This window comes from Tachyglossus aculeatus, chromosome 2 (genome assembly GCF_015852505.1).
Source record: "Tachyglossus aculeatus isolate mTacAcu1 chromosome 2, mTacAcu1.pri, whole genome shotgun sequence".
Lineage (NCBI taxonomy): Eukaryota > Metazoa > Chordata > Mammalia > Monotremata > Tachyglossidae > Tachyglossus > Tachyglossus aculeatus.
In genome coordinates this window covers 119,545,555-119,561,503 of record NC_052067.1, presented here as the reverse complement: position 1 = coordinate 119,561,503, position 15,949 = coordinate 119,545,555, and the positions used below count along the sequence as shown (strand labels likewise).

The 15,949-nt window shown below is 39.9% G+C and overlaps 1 protein-coding gene across 10 annotated transcripts in view; it reads left to right on the top strand.

Annotated features, from left to right (window-relative positions):
* PCDH9 (protocadherin 9) overlaps nucleotides 1-15,949 on the top strand; it is a 1,202,247-nt gene that overhangs the window by 954,428 nt on the left and 231,870 nt on the right. The window lies entirely within an intron of this gene.

Sequence of the window (15,949 nt, the reverse complement as noted above, 5' to 3'; positions counted from 1 at the left end):
GACTCCTACTCTACCACCAGCTCCCTAACTGTGGGGTTCTCTCAAGGTCCAATATTGTGTCCCTTCTGTTCTATGTCTACACCCATTTCCTTGGAGAACTCATGCATTCACATGGCTTCAACTACCAACTCTATGTCAGTGATAACCAAATCTACATCTCCAGCCCTGATCTCTCTCCCTCTCTGCAGTCTCACATTTCCTCCGGGCTTTCAAGACATCTCTACTTGGATGATCTCATATCACCTTAAACTTAGTATGCCTAAAATCACATTGAATCCACTTTCACAACATCGCTAACTCCTTCCTTCCCTCTACATCCAAACTGCTACTACAGTAATCCAATCACTTATCCTACCCCACCTTGACTACTTTATCGGCCTCCTTGCTGACCTCCCTGCCTCCCGTCTTTCCCCACTCCAGTCCATCCCACTTCATTCTGCTGCCCAGATCATTTTTCTACAGAAACATTCAGGCAATGTTTCCCCATTCCTCAAGAAAGTCCAATGGTTGCCCATCCACCTCCACATCAAACAAAATCTCTTCACCTTTGGCACTCAGCTTTTCCTCTCCTACCTCTCCTCATTACTCTCCTACTACAACCCAGCCCACATATTTCACTCCTCTAATGCTAATCTTCTCACTGTACCTCAAACTTGCCTATCTCACCACTGACTTCCTGTCCACATCCTACCTGTCTGACAGATAATTATCCTCTCCCTTTGAAAGCCTTATTGAAAACACATCTCCAAGAGACCTTCCCTGACTGAGACTTCCTTTTCTCTTGTCCCACTCCCTTTTTTGTCACCCTGACTTGCTCCCTTCATTCATTCATTAGTACAGTGCTCTGCACACAGTAAACCCTCAATAAATATGGTGAATGAATGAATTCATTCCCCCTTCCAGCCCCACAGCTCTTATGTACCTATTTGTAATTAATTTATTTATATTAATGTCTGTCTCCTCCTCTAGACTGCAAGCTCATTGTAGGCAGGCAATGTGTTATCTTGTAATCAGGAGGTTATTATTACCTTGTACTCTCCCAAATGATTATTACAGTGCTCTGCATGCAGTAATTCTCAATAAATATGATTGAATGAAATACCATAAGGGAAAAAAAATCTTTGCTTCTCTTCCTCTCCCCACATTCTTCCTTAGAGCTATATGAACTTCTCACAGAGATCTCAGGATATCAATTAACTTATTTTTAATGAGTACTTAACAACAAACATTGTCTTTATTTCTCCAATTTTTCCTATTTGAGCCAAGAATCATTCCTTGGGTCTGGTAGTTCCAGAGCTGTTCTCTGGAAAGAATCACTGAAATGGTCAGCTTCCCCTGTGACTGGCTATCCCCTTTAGTTATGGACAATGGCCAGGGCCTCTGGTTTACTCTCCTGTATGAGGCTGCTCCATAATGCTTGACCATAAGGGAAGGGAAGGACATATCTTACTCCCCCTGATGCAGGTAGAGACATTTTTTCCCTGCAACAACTTGCTTAGGGACTGGAACATCTGGCTCAACATTTGACATTTTGGATCATCTCTTTGTAAACATAAAAATACCATGAAGACATTTCGTGGAGTGCAGAGTTCAGAATTATGACTTCCCCAAATAAAAATTGTAGAAATTCCAACAAACTTGATGAAAGTTACACCATTCAGTTTACGCAAGAAAAGTCTTGAGCAACATCAGGGAAAAGTTTCAGTCATGGAATTTTCCATCATACAGTGCTGATCCTTGCAGTAGCAGGAAATCACTGCTAAAAATGAACAGGAGCAGAAGAGTTGTGGGAAAGTATATTGAAGAACTTATAACGTGAATATCCCTGAATCACAGTGACAGTTAAAAGGTATATTGTTCCACCAAGTAATTTCCAGTAGTCTGAAAACAAAGCCTTCTTCTTCTTCATGGGCTAGTTTAGATTCATCCTAAGGCAGCAAAGGACATTCTAAGTAATAGGAGACTCATGTCAGTCAAAAATGTTTTATTTAGTGCAATCCTTTGTCAGCATAATGTGAAATCATAGCTCCTGTTTTAGCAGGACTGCCGCAGGGCAGTCACATGAAAAGGGAGGCTTTGCAGCTGAAAATATCACCACTGAAGCGTTTCAAATGACTCTTCTATGGATAGCAGTTGCTCCACTGGAAAATACTTCATGAAGTTTACACTAATTTGTCATCCCATATAGGGCAGTAATAGGTATCTGAGTCTGTTAGAGAAAACACTGCAAAAGTGAAAGGATGCACTGAACCTCTAGCTCTCCTGTTTTTGCCTATTCAGCACAGTGATAATCATGGTACTAATTAAACACTTTTTATGTGCAATACACTGTACTACAAACTGGGGTAGGTGTGGGCAGGAAGCATGTCTACCACCTCTATTATATTGTACTCTCCCAAGAGCTTGGAACAATCAATCAATCAATCAATCGTATTTATTGAGCGCTTACTATGTGCAGAGCACTGTACTAAGCGCTTGGGAAGTACAAATTGGCATCACATAGAGACAGTCCCTACCCAACAGTGGGCTCACAGTCTAAAAGTGAGTGCTCTGCACACAGTAAGCACTCAATAAATATGATTGAAAGAAGGTAATCATGTTGGACACGGTCTTTATCCCTCATGGGATTCACAATCTAAATAGGTGGCATTAAGATGTAATGACTGTTATTCATTCATTCATTCAATCATATTTATTGACGCTTACTGTGTGCAGATCACTGTACTAAGCACTTGGAAAGTACAATTCAGCAGCAGAGACAGTCCCTACCCAACAACGGGCTCACAGCCTAGAAGTGGGGAGACAGACATCAAAACAAGTAAACAGGCATCAATAGCATCAATATAAATAAATGGAATTAGAGATATATACACATCATTAATAAAATAAATAGAATAACAAATGTAATGATAATAATAATGGTATTTGTTAATAATAATAATAATAATAGGGATGGCATTTATTAAGCGCTTACTATGTGCCAAGCACTGTTCTAAGTGCTGGGGAGGTTACAAGGTGATCAGGTTGTACCATGTGGGGCTTGCAGTCTTCATCCCCATTTTACAGATGAGGGAACTGAGGCCCAGAGAAGTGAAGTGACTTGTCCAAGGTCACACAGCTGACAAGTTGCGGAGCCGGGATTAGAACCCTCGACCTCTGACTCCCAAGATCCTGCTCTTTCCACTAAGCCATGCTGCTTCTTGATGTGGCTGTGCTGTGCTGTGGGGTGTGGAAGGGTGTAGAGCAGAGGGAGGGAGTCAGGGCGATGAGGAGGGGAGCAGGAGCAGAGGAAAAGGGGGGCTTAGTCTGGGAAGACCTCCTGGAGGAAGTGAGCTTTCAGTAGGGCTTTGAAGGGGGGAAGAGTGCTAGTTTGGTGGATGTGAGGAAGGAGGGCATTCCAGGCCACAGATAGGGCGTGGGCCAGGGGTTGATGGCAGGACAGGCAAGAACGAGGCAGAGTGAGAAGGTTAGAACCAGAGAAGGAGTGTGGGCTGGGCTGTAGAAAGAGAGAAGGGAGGTGAGGTAGGAGGGAGCAAGGTGATGGAGAGCTTTGAAAACAATAGTGAGGAGTACAGAAGAGGAAACTGAGCCACAGAGAAGCAGCATGGCCTAGTGGATAGATTACAGGTCTGGGAGTCTGAAGGTCATGGGTTCTAATTCTGGCTCATCCACCTGCCTGCTGTGTGACCTTGGGCAAGTCACTTCACCTCTCTGGGCCTCAGTTACCTTATCTGTAAAATATGGATTAAGACTGTGAGCCATACATGGGATAGGGACTGTGTCCAACCCGATCCACTTCAGTGCTTAATACAGTGCCTAGCACATAGTAAGCACTGAACAAAAAATGCTTAGAAAAGTGACTTGCTCAAGGTTATAGAGCTAGGATTAGAACCCGGGTCCTCTGATTCCCAGACCTATACTCCTTTCACTGGGTCATGCCGCTTCCAGGTGTACAACATCCTAATACACAAACAGCATTTCAGTCTTGTTCTCCTTCCCACCATCCAGATAAGGATAGAGACAAAATGAGGAAGGAGATTAATAAAAAGGATGGAAGCTTGGCAGACCCTAGAGGCAGCTGGTTACTGAGTGAGGGAAGAACACAGAGACACCAGAACCCAAGAGTAATATTTGTCAGTTAGGATGTTGCTGGGGCAATTAGGAGACAAGCACAAAGACACAGTATCGTGGAAAAACAACTTGTCTGCTCTTTTCAGTCTTTCCATTTTGTCATCTTCAAAAAGACTGATGTCAAATTGTCTTGGAATTAGCTGGCTAATGAATCAGTGATCATTAGCCTGTTAAGATGTATAATTCATGAATACTTTTCACAAGCTCTTGTTTATCAAAACCAGTCATAGTTTCCTAGAATATAAGTAAATCTAATCTTTATTGCACATTTTAATTTTTCACCATGCTCTTCCTTACTCTTGGTTTGATGAGATTGCAATCAGTAATATGAATGCAACATTGTATGGGTATTTAAAATATAAGGATGGAAGAAAATAGAATAAAAATATAGCCAAATATTTAATAGGTAAACAGATATAATTGGAATCAGGTAAATTTCCCTTTGAAGATTAAACAAATGTTGATTCCGTCAGTATCAACCAAATAAATATGGCAAATTTATGCATCTAGAGAAAAATAAATACATTCAGTGAGGGAAAATATGTAGAAAAATCAGTCAATCATATTTATTGAGCACTTACTTTGTACAGAGCACTGCACTAAGCACTTAGAAAAAGTACTGATGCTTTGTGCTGAATTAATGAAAATATTAAATATACTTTTTTTGTTGTTTTAAATTGAACACAAAGGTGTACTCATGCTGCCAGGTTGTGTTCCTTGAAAATGTGTTTGTTTATGTTTTTATTAAGGTATGTGTTTCCCATAAATCTTACATTGTAAATTTGAATCTGTTCAGAACAAACTCTGATGGGTTTGCCTAATAGGACTACAGAAAAACCGAAGTTGTGTTGTAAATCTCTCTTTTTATCCCCATCTCCTCTCTCTGCCCTCACTGCTCCTAGAAGTTTTCTTACCCCCCTGCACCGTGAATCTACCCTAAATTCACATGTCTGCTGTGTGACCTTGGGCAAGTCACTTAACTTCTCTGAGCCTCAGTTACCTCATCTGTAAAATGGGGATTAAGACTGTGAGCCCCATGTGGAACAACCTGATCACCTTGTATCCCCCTCAGCACTTAGAACAGTGCTTTGCACATAGTAAGCACTGAACAAATGCCATTATTATTATTATTATTATTATTATTATTATTAAACTCACCCTCTACCTCCATTCCTCATGGTGTACCTCACTCCATGGTGTGCTTTTATATTTCTTAACCTACTATAACTCCAGCAGCAATCCCCTGTATTAGTCTTCTCCCCTGCCATTCCCTTCCCTTCTCTTCCCTTCCCTTCCCTTCCCAGACCAGACTTTCCCTTTAATTGTCTCACTTTTAAAATTTCTAGGCAGTTTTTTAAAATATATAGAAGCATCATTAAAAGCATCATTTAAAATCTATAGAAGCACCCAGAGTCCCACCCTGGCTTGAAGTGTCCTCCTCCCTTCCCTGTCACAGTGATAATAAGATGGTTGGGATTGGACCAGGTTGGGATGAGGATGTGGACCGCAGTCTTCTCCCAGTGTACACTCAATTGTCATCCCCCTATACCCAGTCAGGCTCTATCCCTCAATTTGGAAAGTGAGGCAAAGTAAGCCTGAAGTTCAAGGAAGGTGCCGTAGAAGCTATACTGCATTTTTTAGAAAGTTGTAGTGGAGAGGTGTGCCTAAGGTAACCATGGAGGGATGGGGAGAAAATCAGGATATGGGGATGAGTGATTGGAAACCCACCTAGATGCACAAAGAGTGGTTGTGGGGAGGAATTATTTTACCTGAAGTGCTCACTGTTAGCACTGAGGTCAGGTGAGCATATACTAAGGTGAGGTATTGGACAGTACAGCTTGTATTCCAAGATGGGGATATTTCAGGGTTATTGAATAATCAATAATAGTTTAATAGTATAATCAATCAGTTTTTATTGAGCACTTACTGTGTGCATAACACTACTTTTAGCACTGTACTTTCTCAGGTATATATGAATTCATGATACTACGGTACTCTGCAAAGCACTGTAGCAATAATATCCTAAATTATATCCCAGTGGTACTTTCCTAAGGGATGAGTACACTGATGTAGATTTTACTTACTAGACATATGTAGTTATCAGCAGAAACTGATGATCATGATGGACGTGGATCTTAGTGTCTTGATTTCTTTAAGCTTGTGGGCAGGGATCTTGTATACCAACTCTATTGGATTGTACTTTTCCAAGACTTAGTACAGTGCTCTGCAAACTGTAAGCATCCAGTAAATGCCATTGATTGATTTGAATAAGTCTATATTGCAATATTTCTCTGATAGCCATAAGTTGAGATAAGCCTAAAATATGGTGTTATGATTGATTTGGGGATTTTTTCCAAGATTAATTAAAAATGCGGTAAACAGTGGGCCATATGTTCATGCATAGGTCAGTGTAGTTAGTGCATTGTATAAATTCAGTCTAACAGCAATGTAGAACAGATGTACTATAGAAATGTTCCTAGAATAGAAGTCAAAGAAGCTATAAATAGCAACTCTTCCCAAATCACTTTCCAAAATGCTTACCAAATAAAACAACAGAAGACTTCTTGCAGTAATCAACTGACTTTTCAAAATGCCAAACACTCTTCACTCGGGGATTTTATATCATTTTGTTCAGATCCCTGATATTTTTGAAATACTAAAAAAGCTATTCAGGCCACCTTCCCACTGTTGGTTTTCTTAAAATGTATGTTTTAAAATCTTTTTTTCCCTTGTTCTATGGACATATTTTTCAACTAATATCACTCCTTTAGGTCTCTTGATTCAATGTGGGTTAATGTGGACAGTTGAAAATGCGATAGATTCTAAAATGTGCACCTGCTGCTATATTTAGGGATCAGGAGAGAATTGTAATACTTCTATATTTATGTTTCAGTAGCACACAAAATAAAACTATGCACAAATGGGTGTTAAGCATATTCAGTTTAAAACAGAGGTTTATGCAGGCTAAAAACTATCCACAAATTCCAAAAGAGGTGATAAATTCTATAATAAGAAATTGATAATGCATGGCTCAAAGGAATGATAAGAAGGGGAAAAGTTAGATGGTGCCTTTTAAATGATTGTAAGTTCATTGTGGGCATGGAATGTGTCTACTAAAGTGCTAAGGCAGGGGTGGGATTTCCGTGACAATTTGCATGTAATCTCTAGGTTGATTTCTAGGTTGTCTGGGCACCCTATCAAGCCTAGCAATCTCAAGGTGAAAGTGTTGACATTTATCCTACATGGAGCCACTTTCCCCACTCCCCCCATCCAGTCCCCATTCCCCAGTCATGAAGCAACCCACATGTGTCCCTCAGATGCCTGACCTTGGCAATCCCGACAGTACTGGAGCAGTCATGGAGGTGGGGCCAGCAAACGGAGAAGAGAATTAAAAGACAAATCAGGGTCAAGCAAGAGTAGATGGTCAAAATAATGAACAGAGCTTGAAAAAAAAGGCCACTTAATTTAACATTGTTTCAATAGAATGTTAAATTTTGTTACCATCTTCTCCAGCTCCTAGGACAATATTCAGCACAAACTGATGTTTGAGTAGCTCATGCTTCAGAGAAAGATGAAAGACAGACTCCAAAGCAGAGGGTTTTCTACTAATTAATTCCCAAATAACTGAAAATCGGAGAAGGGCATACTTTGAGTATTTGCCAGTTTTCTCACAAACAATCACAACCTCCATGTTGCCCTGGTAGGGCCAAGTCAAAAGACCTTTATAAAAATAGTATAATGATGGCATTTATTAAGCACTTACTATGTACAAAGATATCCGGAAAAAAAAAAAAAAACTACTTTTCTTCTCTTTTCGTCTGCCTGCCCACCCAAAGCCCCCGTTATCCACCTCCATCTTATCTCTGGAGTGACGCTCTTCCTCTGAACCCAACCCATATCCCAAACAGCAGCCTGCATGTTGCTGGCTGCAGGCAGGACTGCTATGAAAGGCAGAGTGATGAGACCTTGCTCGACCTGAGAGCTGAGATGGTCTGGATTATATCACATGACTTTCAGCATAAGGTGCCACCTCCCCATTCCCCAGCACCACCTCTTTACTCAGAAATTACTCTGTAATTTACACTTTGCAGAGTGTAGGTAGGACCACTCTGTAAACTCCTGCTTAATGTGTTTGTCTGGAAAGATCACTGCTTCATTCATTACCATATAGAAGAACAAAATCTAGAAAAATGTCGTGGAATCTCTACTAGTCTTTTGTATTGTATTTTCCCAGATAGTACTGTATTCTGGACACAGTAAGCACTCAATAAATATTACTGATTGATTGATTACCAAGAAGAGCCAACATCACAGTGTTACCCTTAAAGCTCTTAGAGAGGGCTTGGTGTTGGTGACACTGTCAGTATTCATAATTCAGTATCCATTGATTTTATAATAATAATAATAATGGCATTTATTAAGTGCTTACTATGTGCAAAGCACTGTTTTGAGCGCTGGGGTAGATACAGGGTAATCAAGTTGTCCCACGTGGAGCTCACACACTTAATCCCCATTTTACAGATGAGGTAACTGAGGCCCAGAGAAGTTAAGTGACTTGTCCAAAGTCACACAGTTATTTGAATTGAATAGCATTTACTGAATGTTTTCTATGAACAGGGCTCTATATTAATCATTCCAGAGAGTTCAATAGAATTAGTTGACCCGATCTGCGAAAGAGCTTAACATTTACTTCAAAGCAGGCTAAGCTTCTAAGCTTCTATGAAAATGTAGGAGAAGTAGAGGAAGTTTGGCTAGCCTATGTTCCTGACTGTGGTGGGAGTGGGGACTGGGGATGCTCAGTTTTTCCTGCTACCATAACAAACATTCAGATCCATGTGTTTTCATCATGTAATTATATGACATAAAAGTAGCTGAAGCATGTACCTTTAACCTGGTTTTGTACTGATATTGTCTGATTAGCGCTGGACATGAGAATGCTATTAACTGAATTAAGCTTTAGTGCCAGAAAGTTGTTGGTTTCAAAGTAAGTAAAGATAATTGGCTAAATTTGTTTACAAAAATGTCAATGATTTAATTAATCAATTGATATAGCAAAGGATACTCTGGCAGTGATGTTTCTTGGTTAGTACTCATTCACTCTCAGAAAGTAGCTCATGGAGCCAGAGTCCTTTTAAACAAATTACCATTTGAGTAAATTAACCCACACCTGATTAGAAATGTATGCTACTATACTGTGAAAGAAAGTTATTCTGAGGCCTTTTGAAACAAACAGACAAAAAACACTTAAAATCTCTTTTCAAAGACATAGCACGGCTTTGAAATCTCAGCATAATTTTAAGGTTAAAGAAAGGTCACACCATCTGTACGTGACAACCATTCCATTGTTTCCATTACAATATAAGAAGAGGCTGTGAGAATATTCAGATGTACTTGATATGACGTTTTTGAAGATGACCTCAACCTATAGCAGATGATTTATGAAATCATAGTTTTCATTATTAGACTTGGTGCTGACTGTGTTGCTTTTGATTGATGTGCCTGTAGTTTTATTCTTCTTTTGTCTTAGTAATGGGACAAGGACATCAGAAAGCTATTGGAGAACACATTTCAGGAAAGGTGGTAAAAGTAACAAAAAGGTTATTTGAAAACAATGGAACAATAATAAATTTAGATTTTTTTCTAATATTGTATTACATAGGTTTTAACAGAAAGTTTAGGACTTTAGTATGCATTTCAGAATCCATACAACCTTATTTTGAACTATGGAAGTAAGCCACCCTAGACATTTTAGACAATCCATAAATTGTCATTAAAAAAAATACTAGAGACAGCTAACACCAGCATAAGAGAGTGCCTAATTGCTTGCTCAGTATATCTCTATTTTATTATGTACACTAAAATACCTGTTATGCTGACTTGACAATAGAATGTTTCTTTCTGCTAGAATTTATGTGTTTGTGAAACTAACAGCATATAATCAATTAGTGGACTGGGCCAAGAATAGTGCAAACTAATCACTGAGGGATAAAAAGGAGACACGATGCTGACCTTCCCAATTTATGACAAAGTTTTGCCAAACTATCCAAGAGTCAACAGAAAACATATTTTAAATCAGACTCCCAATATAGATAGAGCATAAAGAGCACATGGCCATTAAGACTAGGCTTTAACAGAAGCCAGGAGAATGTGACTCAGAGAGTATTTTATCTTTTTGCCCTTCAGAATGTCAATTTCTTCCTTTTGGATTCAGGTAAAGGAAAGTTTTGATTGAGAAGGAAGGACATAATGGATACAGAGAAAGGCAGCCAAGATGATTGAGAATTGAGTAAAAAACCCCTGAAAATCAGACCCGAAACTTGAAAGCTAAAGGTTAAGATAGCATTATTATTATATGAATATTGTTTGGAAAATCACAAATGGTGCAAGAATAGTGAACCAGGAATTATTCTTCAGGAATTCTGATGAGACCTAGCTGAGGGGTAGATCAGTGAAGCTTGAAGGCCATAAAAAACTCACAAAACTCACGAAATGTTTTGTGAGCATATTTAAGACATTTTAGAAAGTTGATTAGGCTGAAAATACTGATTGGCTTCTAAGATTTGGAAAAATGTATAATCAAGAGATGCCTAAGAGGTCATTAGCTAGGCTTGTTGAGAAAAAGGAAAGGAACATGAGAAGGCTGTAGAAAGGTTAAATTGATATGTGAATGATAGATGTATGATGAGTTATAGAAAGAAAAGTCAGAGATGTTATAAGGTAAATCCTGAACCATGAGATAAATGTTAAAGAAAATAAAATCATCACACTTTTCAACTAGTATGCATTGTTACCAGAAATCAATAATCTTACCCAAATGGCATATCAGTACTTGTTTCCTACAGCAATTAAGCTGCATGTTACCTCCCTTCCCTGACTCTGAAATAGCACTACTAATAGACGGCATTGTCAGGGTCTATCCTGACCTGGACTGACTACTACATAGCATGAACACATTTTTTTTTTAAAGTTGCCTGTGCCAAGTGCTGCAATCCTGGAAATTCTACCACAAAGCTATACCTGCTCGTTCAGGCTAGGAGACAGTTTCATTCTGTTGTAGTATGAGGGAATAGGTCTTTAATTTTGTTTTCTTTTTAGCTTTGTTTTCCAATTAATAAACACCCGGAGAACTTCACCAACGGTGCCCTCCCAAGTTCTCCTCTATTTCTCTGACTGCTCCTTCTCAGACTCTTTTTCCTGCTTCACCTCTGCCTCCCACCCTCTAACTGTGCTCAGTTCTTGGTTCTTTTCTATTCTACACCTACATTTACTCCCTTGGAGGGTTCCTCAATAATTTGTTGGATTTTGCACTACAAAATGTTAATCAGGTGAAATTCTTCAAGATGATCCCATAAAGCAGTTAATAATTTTCCTAGATTACTCTTTCTTAGTTCAACTACAGAGTCACTGGACCTTCTGATAAGGGGGCAATGCTGGTAAGAAGGACTTTCTGTGAAGCTCAGCTGGAAGGAATCCAAGGTGACCATGGGAGCACAGTCTTCTCCTCCATCCTGGTTTATTTTCCTGGGTTTTGGAATGGTGGCCACAACAGGTGAAGCAGAAACTTGTATTTTGTTCTACTGTCCCTTCAGTAGAGCAGTGGCATCAGAGCAGTGGGTGCAGTAGGTAAGCAGGAAAACATGTTCCCTCAACTTTCCTGGCTCATTTTCCAGGCCGATCCCCACAGCAGCCAAAGAGAGCTGCCATTACTGCTACCCTGCCATCAGTGCTGCACTCAGAAAGGACCCAGGGCTGTGCTTCCCCATCAGGGTTTGGAGACCTTGGTAGGATTTGTGCTGCTTGAGGTCTTGAGGTCTGTCAGCACATGGGCTGGGAGGAGGAGATGACATGAGGAACCACGCCTCACATTTGTTTCTCATAAAAAATTATAAAAAAATGTATCCTCTGGGACCAGAAGAGGTTGGAGGAGAAGCAAACCCACACCAGGGAGCCCTGTGCCCTGAGGCTATGAAGCTTCATTACATTTTCTTTTTATTTAAAAAAATTAAAAATTGTTTTGTTTTCATTTAAAACATCAATATCAACAACAACAAAAAATTTCTCAGGCCAGCAGCAGTCCCAAGCAGGGGTGACCCACTTCAGACTGAGGAGTGCTGCTGCCATTACCCGGCCCAATGGGTCCACACAAGGAGAGTAGTCATTTAAGCTGTCACAGGATTACATTATATGACTGGGAGTAGCGTGGAGTTGTCACCATGTTGGACCAGAGTTTCACTCCTTCACCTTGGGTTTGGTAAAATTAATGGTCCCCCAAGGCAACTTGGTAATCCAACAAATGTCTAATGTAAATCAAATCTCTATCAGACTCCTTTGGAGAATTAAGCTTCCAAAGCTTCAACTACCATCTATATGTGAATTATTCCTTAATATCTCTCTCTCTAACCCCGACCACAGTCTTTTTCTGCAGTCTTGTATTTTCTCCTTCAGTTTATCTCTACTTCAATATCCCAGTTATACATCAACTCACAATGTCCAAAATAGAATTCCTCATCTTTCCACCTAAACCATGCCCTCTTCCAGACTTTCCTATTACTTATCACCCTATCAATCAATCAATTGTATTTTTTGAGCACTTACTGTGTCCAGAACACTGTACTAAGCACTTGGGAGAGTACTACATAACAATCTGAGACACATTCCCTTCTCAAAACAAGCATAAAATCTGTGGAACAAAAACCTCAAAGACTCTGCATTGTGTTTAAAAGGTTATGTCAGAGACAAGTTTATTACTACTAGAGCTTCTTCTAGCACTTCTAGGGAAAGGCAATTGAGTGGCAGAGATTCCTCTACTAATCAAGGCCAGCTCAAATTCAAGCAATACAGAATTTATTTATATGCCATTGGTACAGCATTCATAATTTTCAGAAGAATGCAGTATAAGAGAATTACTTTAGTATAGAAAGTAATAAGCCCCTCAGGTACTTTCCATTCAACTCCAGACCTGCTTCGTTCTAGGTGATGATACTACTGAGAAAGCCCTTCTAAGCCCTACTGAGAGATCACGTCCTCCAGGAGGCCTTCCCAGACTGAGCCCCCTCCTTCCTCTCCCCCTCCTCCCCCTCCCCATCCCCTCCGCCTTACCTCCTTCCACTCCCCAGAGCACCTGTATATATGTATATATGTTTGTACATATTTATTACTCTATTTATTTTATTTGTACATATTTATTCCATTTATTTTATTTTGTTAATATGTATTGTTTTGTTCTGTCTCCCCCTTCTAGACTGTGAGCCCACTGTTGGGTAGGGACTGTCTCTATATGTTGCCAACTTGTACTTCCCAAGCGCTTAGTACAGTGCTCTGCACACAGTAAGCGCTCAATAAATATGATTGAATGAATGAATGAATGAATGAATGAGAAGCAAGGCCAGTGGTCTTGATTAGTTCAGGGGGGTAGTTTCATCATGTTTAGGATAAATTGTAATGTGCTTGGCTCAGATTGAGCTTGGATACTCGATTTAAGTCAAATAACCACACTATTTGAGTCAATCAAACAACTAGGCTTGGCTTGGGTAAACCAGGTTATCAGGCACACCCAGAATGGTCAAACAGACCTAGGGCTGAAACAGCTTGGAGAGGAAAGGTCAGAGAAAAAGGGGACAAATGCAGGGCTTTAACCATTGTGCTTCCACAAGTCCATAACTTTGGTTTTATCATCTACTCCTCTCTTTCGTTCAATCCTAATATCCAATTCGGTGGACTCCAGTGCTTCTTGCACTTCACTGCTCACATCATTTTCCTAAAAAAAAATTCAGTCCATGTCGCCCTACTCCTCAAGAATCTCCAGTGGTTGCCCATCTACCTCCATATCAAACAGAAATTCCTTACCATCTACTTTAAGGCACTCAGTCAGCCTTTCTCTCCTACCTAACTTCACTGATTTCCTACTTCAACTTAGACTGCACACTTCGCTCCTTTAGTGCCAACCTACTCTCTGTATCACAATCTCATTTATGCCACCATCAGCTCCCTGCTCACATTTTCTTGTTGGTCTGGAACTCCCTTCCCCCCTCATATCCAGAAACAAAAACTCTCTCCACCTTCACCCCAGCCCCAGGCTCACAGCATTTAGGACAGATCCTTATATATCATGCCTACCGATTCTATTGTATTATACTCTCCCACACACTTAGTACAGTGCTCTGCACACAGTAAGTGTTAAATACTGATATTTTGATTGATTGCAAGAGACGTTTCTTAACTAATCCTTCATTTCCCCTATTTGCTTTCCATTTCTGCAGCACTTGGATTTGTACTCTTTAAGCACTTGTAATAATAATAATAATGATGATGATGGCATTTGTTAAGAGCTAACTATGTGCCAAGCACTGTTCTAAGCACTGGGGAGATTCAAGGTGATCAGGTTGTCCCACGTGGGGCTCACAGTCTTAATCCCCATTTTACAGATGAGGTAACTGAGGCCCAGAGAAGTGAAGTGACTTGCCCAAAGCCACATAGCTGACAAATGGCAGAGCCAGGATTCGAACCCATGACCTCTGACTCCCAAGCCCGTGCTCTTTACACTGAGCCACGCTGCTTCTCTGCTTGTATTTACTCCACCCTTACTGCCACAGTATTTATATACATATCTATGAATTATTTATTTATATTAAATTGTACGCCCATTTAGGCAAGGAAATCTGTTGTATTTGTACTCTCCCAAGTTCTTATTACAGTGCTTGGCTTATTGTGCTTTGCACAAATTGAATACACAAGAAGTATGATTGATTGACCATGTGTCTCTATAGACTCAACTCTGTGTGGGTAGGGAAGGTGTCTACCAGCTCTGTTGTATTCTCCCACTTTGTACAGTGTTCTGCACCAATAAGCACTCAACAAATATAATCGATTGATTGAAACCTGCTATCAACCATCTCTTCATTTGTCTATACCAACCTTCTAGCCGTTCTTTGTTCTCTCCTTGCCTCCTATCCTTAGCTCATGCCCTTCTCAAAATCTCACCTAAAATCCCAGCATACACCAGCCAACTCTAGCACTGACAAACTTATTGGACCCATCTTCAGCACTTTTATCTATAAGTATGTTGCATTACACATTCAGATAGTTTTTGACTACTCTAGGTGTAAATATTTCTGTGTGACTCTCTCTAGAGGGTAAACTCCTTGTGGTAAGAGCAAGTGTCACTTTTTTAAAAAATTATAAATCCCAGGAGTCATGCACTAAGTAGTGGTATTATTGTTATTAGTGGGCAGTACTAATATTAATACTACTGAAACAATAGGAAATTTCTCATTCTCTAAAGGTATTACCCACATTGGTTTGTTGTCTTATAGTCATAATTATAATAATCTTCTGATGCGCTGAAGGCCTTTTGTTTCAGAGTATGAATAATCAAAGTGTCCCTTTCACCCTTACTTTGAAAACTGTTTTCTTTTTTCTCCTGTCAGATTAAAATCTTGCTGGGTTTCACTGGATTCATGCTTGGGTCACATCAGCATAAAGCTAAACCCAGTTAATCCTCCTATCATCTCTAATTGGATGTCACACTGACACATCAAACTTCACATGTCCAGAACAGAACTCCCTTTCTTTCCACAAAACCCTATTCTCTCCCTGACTTTCCCATCATTGTAGACAGCACCACCATCCTCCCTGTATCATAAGCCCATAACCCTAGTGTTATCCTCAACTCATCTTTCTCATTCAACTCACGTATTTAATCTGTCACCAAATCCTTTGGATTCAACCTTCAAAGCATCACTAAAAGCCACCTTTTCCTCTCCATCCAAACTGCTGCCATGTTAATCGAAACACTTATCCTATACGGCCTTGATCACTG